The 6,297-nt window shown below is 45.3% G+C and overlaps 1 pseudogene; it reads left to right on the forward strand.

Moving 5' to 3' along the window:
• The window catches only part of LOC107706124 (receptor-type tyrosine-protein phosphatase S-like), a 64,539-nt pseudogene that overhangs the window by 15,605 nt on the left and 42,637 nt on the right, over positions 1-6,297 (forward strand).

A 6,297-nucleotide genomic window follows, 5' to 3' on the forward strand; every position in this document is an offset into this window, starting at 1 on the left:
CAAAAGGTTCGAATTGTATTTCTGTGGTATCCTTGAACACAGCGTCTTCTCAACATGATGTAAACACACTAACTAGCGGAAGTGTTTGTGAGTGTTTGTGGGCGGGTCAGACTCGCGGGCAGGCGGGGATTATGCAAATGTGTTACCCAGTGACGTATACCGGTAACAGGACAAAGATTCGAAAATATGACGACTCATTAAGGCGAATCAGACTTGACTTTCTCTTTTGAGAGACAGTATCTTTATTTATCATGCACTTTTTTGATTAACAACTTTGCAGATTGTTTTCATTTAAGGATAGCTACATTATAAACTGCAAAAGAGATATTTTTCAAAAACCCATATGACCTGCTCTTTAAGGACTTTTCATTTCCATTGTATAAAAGAACTATGTAAATAAATGACAGTCAGTAGAGATCTCCATGACTGAGGCCGATGCCATATGCATCTGGATGCATAGCCAACGATACGATACATTAAAGATACATATGAAGCAGCTGCCGATACGATTCACTCCTATCACGATGCAGTACGATCCAATTTCGATTTGATTCAACACAATGCAATACGATGCAATGGAAAAAAAATATATGATGCTATGTGTTACCAGCTCCAGACCTAGGGGGAATCTGGGCCAGCACAAGCCAAATCACGCACCAAACTGTGAGTGATAAGGAGACAGACACGTTATTGCTTTGCTCGAGTGCAGTTTTAATATGACCCGGAACTCGAGCTGCTGGTCCTCTAGATAACCCGCTAAAGCGCCACACTACCCTCTACAGGTGTGGTGGTGAAATACATGAAATATTTTGTTAACTCTTAGAACAATTCTGATTAACCCTCTGGGGTCTGAGGTGATTTAGAATTTTCTGAATGGGACTTTTAACGCATTTTGATGACCCCCAGGGAACGTCTACCAGGGACAGAAACAGGTCTAAACCGACCGGACAAGTATTCTCAGTGAGAGGCTGAAACAGCATGGTGCAGTTCCCTGGTAGCCCCTTTACTCAACACCGGACCTCATAGACTTTGCCTGCGGGGATGGTAACACCTCTCTTACTGATGCGTACCACACGTGGTGTTGGCTCATCCGTGGTTGTTAGCCGAAGGAGAGAGACCAACGCCTCCACGGTGTTCTCTGGAATACTTAAAGAATCCATTAGGATAGCGGTCACATCCACAGTGTCGCCATGTTCTTTGATGATTTCCGCTAAGACGTTGCTACCTAACAAGGGACAATGGCAGCTTTGACTGACTAAAAGGGGTACTCTGATTGTCACAGACCTATGGTGCTTGCTAGGAATCTGTAGGTCAACATCTGCCCATCCCTCAAGGGGTATTTCAGTACCATTGGCTGCAGAGATTTTAAGGGACTGACTGTTAAGGAGCGACTGAAGTGGCTGAATTTTGGCATGGGGTGATGCCCTATCTATCCTGGTTTTGCTAACCTTAGTCACCTGGGCTCCTGATTCTAATAGCATTTCTATTGGCACACCATTGATGTTACAGGAAACAGTTCAACGTTTTCCAATGAGCTGGGCCATACGTTTCTTTGGGTCCAATTGACATGATGTGGCTGACGGTTTAACCGTATCTGTGGGCTTAACACTGTTCACGGTCGCTGGCTGCCCTTCTCCAGCGACCTTTTCCTGTTTACCGACGTTCGTCGCTGCAAACATCCAATGGCTCGATGCCCTGCCTGACCACAAACAAAACAATGGGGACAGTTCATTGTCTCTTTCATAATGCAGTCAGGGCATTTACCCTTTTTCTCAACTGTCAGGGATTGTGGGTGCTTAACAGGTGTACTAGAGTTGCCAGTCGGGGCACGGTCAACAGTCTGATTCGCCAGCGTCATTTGTCGGGTCAGTGAGGACACTTGAGCAGTCAGCTTTCTAATAGCTTGACGATTAGCTTGCAACTCAGCGTCCATTTGGGACTGTTTTGTCGCATCGGTCAGTGTAGTAATGTCAGATTGAGCCACACTCACAGTCACTGACCTAGACTTGGCTACAGCACCCAGGTGCTTTAACCTTCCTTCTTCCTCCATTGTTGACTTTGTCAGCTGCTCTAACAGCGAGTCATCACTAACCTGTGTGTTAGCAAGGAAAGGTTTGATGTCTTACCTAAGACATGAATGACTGTTCTTGTCCTTTAACCCTTGATACAAGGTGTGCAGAAAAGTACCCTGAACCAGTCACTTATCATAGTTAAACTCTGCACCTGGTTGCTGTGACTCTACAAGAACTCTCTGTTTTAGCCCTATAAGTCTATAGAGGAACTGATGTGGACTCTCTTTGTCATGTTGTTTAGCATTACTTAGCTCGTGGAAGAGCTTGGCTACACCTTTATCTCTCACATGAGCGTGGAGAAGTCTCTTTAACCCATTCACTGTTAAACCATCGTGGTTAGTGAGCATTTCTCTAAAGGTACCCAATTTAGTTATCTTGAGCACTGCTCTAATGATCTCAACCTTCATAAACCCCTCTTGTAGAGCGGTATCCATCTGCTTCAGAGACCACTGAAAGAAATGTCCGACCCGGTATCAGATATTTGACCCCCATGAAATTTACATTCCCGGCGTGGAAGCAAAGCTGTGACATCAGACAGTCTCACTACCTAATCAGCAACAGTGGAAGATAGGCTTGTCCGACTCTGGTGGGTGTCACGAGTACCAGTGACAGCCAGGTGATCTGGTATCCCCGCTGCAGCAGGTGTGTAAATGTCTCTGTCAATGTGTGACATGGGAGTGTGCAATTCACTGGGTGACTGAGGTGCAAGACAGTCTGTGGACGATAGTTGTGTGTGAGTGCCCCTGTCCGATGAAGATATATGTACGTCCTCTGCCAAGGCAGGGAGGTGTTTATGTGTACAAGTAGGTGCAAACATAAGCCTCCCCAGACACGGAGTCGGCTGATGTCAGTTCGTGTAACAGATCCTGAAGGGAGAGAAGTTGAGCCATACCTTTGTCTTCCATCGTTTTCAACCTTTCACTCCTGGTGTAGTCGTAGGGTCGTAGAGCTCTGGTTCACTGAAGCCTTCTGTACTCTCGCTGCCATCTTCAATCGCCTTGGCAACCGACTGTAGTTGACTGGTACTCAACACTAAAAGCTTTTTGTGAATCTGAAAAATCAACATCCGTCATGGGGTTACAGGAGCCATCGTGACGTTTCACCGTTGACGGTCGCTCTCTGGATGACGTTGGGTGCAGCGGCCTCCCTTGAAGCTTGATCACCAACCTCCACCTCTGCCGCGACAGCTCTCCCCACTCGACGATGCGGGATCCCGGACGAGCCCCCAATTGTTACCGGCTCCAGACCTAGGGGGAATCTGGGCCGGCACAAGCCAAATCACGCACCAAGCTGTGAGTGATAAGGAGACAGACACGTTATTGCCTTGCTCGAGTGCAGTTTTAATATGCTCGAGCTGCTGGTCCCCTAGATAACCCGCTAAAGCACCATACTACCCTCTACAGGTGTGATGGTGAAATACATGAAATATTTTGTTAACTCTTAGAACAATTCTGATTAAAAAATTAGTGGCGGGGTAACCCTTTATTTTTTTTAAGCCATACAGTAAAATCATTTCCTCTACCCATCACACTATGATGCTATGCAATTCAATACGGTACAGATAGTTCACTTTTATTTCTTTAGTTCAGAGAGACGGCCATGTTAATCTACATTCTATGTGACTCTCAGGACTCGCCTCGGTCTCCGTAGTTTTGTGATATGTCATATTTACGCAGCAGCAGCGGTGATGAAAGAACGTGCTTGAGAAACCGTTTAGAGAGGAGAAATCAATTTACATGTAATATATTGGTCACAAATTATTGGTCACTTTCTCAATAATAAAAGTGTAGAGCATCTACTAATAATTATATGTAAAAAATAGTTTTTACCGATGCAAATATGTTAGAAAAGATGCATCGCGATACAAATGGCAACTTGTATCTGATGCACACTTTTTTAAATTGATGCATCGCATTGTTAACTTTTAGGCCAATGCACTGATGCAAATCAGTGAATCTTACCATCCCTAACAGTCAGTCAGAGGTGGATGTGCTTGTGTTGTGTGTAAAATATGAAGCTGATGAGCGTGTAGAACATAAAGGAAGGTTTGTAAAGCATCTTGAGGTTCACGGTGACTGTAAATATTAATGCTGTGTTTGTTTTCTCTCCTCCTCTTTCCTTTACTTCTCTTTTTCTCCTCCTCTCCTCTGTCTTGTGTCTGTCTGACTGACCCGTCTGTTTCTCTGCCCGGCTCACTCTCTCTCTCTCTCTCTCTCTCTCTCTCTCTCTCTCTCTCTCTGTGCAGGTGCGCTGCAGATCGAGCGCAGCGAGGAGACCGATCAGGGGAAGTACGAGTGCGTGGCGTCTAACTCTCAAGGTGTGCGCTACTCGTCCCCTGCTAACTTATACGTGAGAGGTATGGAACACAGTAGGTACTCCGTAGGTAATACACTTTCATTCACATGTCAGCAAAGACAGCTTCTTTAAGTTACCCAGCAGCCTCTGCAGCACTTCTGTAAACGTATATATACGTATCGCGTCGCATTGTTATCGCGCGTCTGCCGCGTCTGCTCTTTGCTGTGTTTGATCTCACACAGTCCAAGCTGAGCTCTGAGGGACGTCGAGCGTCGCAAGCAGAACAAATTTCTGTTTTTATGAGCTTCTTCCAAGCAGAGGTTCATTCTGCTCGTGAGCAATTCGGAGGAAACACCCAACTTTATCAACTCAAGGGCTTCCCGTCGGGGTTCATTCGTGATTCTCGGCTAATCGAAGCATTAAAAAAGCTAATTGATTTGAAATTAATTGGGTTTACAGGCATGTAATTGTTTCTGTAAACTCAATTAGTGATATTTGATGTTGGGCTGAAGCGCTCACGGCCTGCTGGTCCGGAAAGAGCCGCCGCGGTTTTAATAGAGAATAAAAGAAGGTAAATGAGGTTCAATGAGGAACGAGCGGGAAAGAAACGGTCCAGTCCTCCTCAGCACCGGCCGTCAATCACGTCTAAATATTTGCTCTGATGAACGCGTTATATTAGATATTAATGTTATCAAGTGCTGCATGATGCCTCTACTAATATTGCAAACGTTTGTGTGCTTGTTAATTGTTTTCTTCATGATTTTTTTTTCAGTTGTTTGTCTGTTTGTTTGTGTTTAAATTACTAATGGAAACTAATTTGACTTTAGTGTTCACTACATTCATGATTTACAACTAAATATGAAGGTCTTTGCAGTGTGTCGTGTGTGTGTTTTCTCAGTTTATTTCTTTATGAAGTGAATTTCTCAGAGTAGAGCAAGGCCAAGCCACAATATTTGATATTTGGGAGTGTATATGAATAATGCTGCCACACAAAGACGCAGATTGACGAGCTAAACGTAAGCTAAATGAGACTGTGGCAGATGAAGATGGTTGCAGTGGCCTTTTTACTCTCTCTGTGTGTTTCCCTGGTTTTCTTCTCTGCTTTCCATCTCAAACCCCTTACACCCTCAGAGCTGCGAGAAGGTTGGTGTGTTTTTTGTTTATTTTCTCTCGTTTCTTTTATTTGGCATTTAAACTCAGAACTAAATGTCAGTCGAGCAGTAAACAGTGCTGATGATGGTAGCAAACCCGAGTCAAATGCACAGCGCTGTGAAGACGAGGGTCATGTCGGTCTCGTGTGTTGCATTGTGGGATCTTGTTTGCAAACTTTCCGCTCGGAAGGCCCTCTCTCTGTCTCTCTGCACGCATTGCCATGGAAACCCAGCAATTGGAAATTATGAGCGTGTGCATGAGAACGGTCGCATGCCTGAGCGGCGCTGCGTCGTGATTGGCTGTTGTGTGGTCATGTGCTCTGTGCCACTGTGATTGTGCATCCATCTGTCTGTCTGTCTGTCTGTGTCTGTGTCTGTGTCTGTGTCTGTGCTCGTGCTCCTGTGCATGTGTCTGTCTGTCTGTCTGTGTCTGTGCTTTTGCTCGTGCTCCTGTGCATGTGTCTGTGTGTGTGGCTCTCACTCCAGTGACGGACGTGCTTTCTGCAGACAATCAGTTTATTGATCGCTCCACAGCATCACTTTTTTTCAAAGCACTGAATTGGCTAACGTCTCATCAATATCATCTGTCCCGAGCTGTCCGTCAAACATCGTATGATCAGAGCGCGACAGCGACCGCAGACGAGTCTCAAACACAGCGGCTGTGTCCGTTCACTTCAGTCACACTTAGAAACATCTCAGACACAGACACAGACACAGACACACACACACAGACACACACACACTCACACACACACACCCACACACACACACACACACAC

Source organism: Sinocyclocheilus rhinocerous, unplaced genomic scaffold, assembly GCF_001515625.1.
Source record: "Sinocyclocheilus rhinocerous isolate Xijiao unplaced genomic scaffold, SAMN03320098_v1.1 scaffold3432, whole genome shotgun sequence".
NCBI lineage: Eukaryota > Metazoa > Chordata > Actinopteri > Cypriniformes > Cyprinidae > Sinocyclocheilus > Sinocyclocheilus rhinocerous.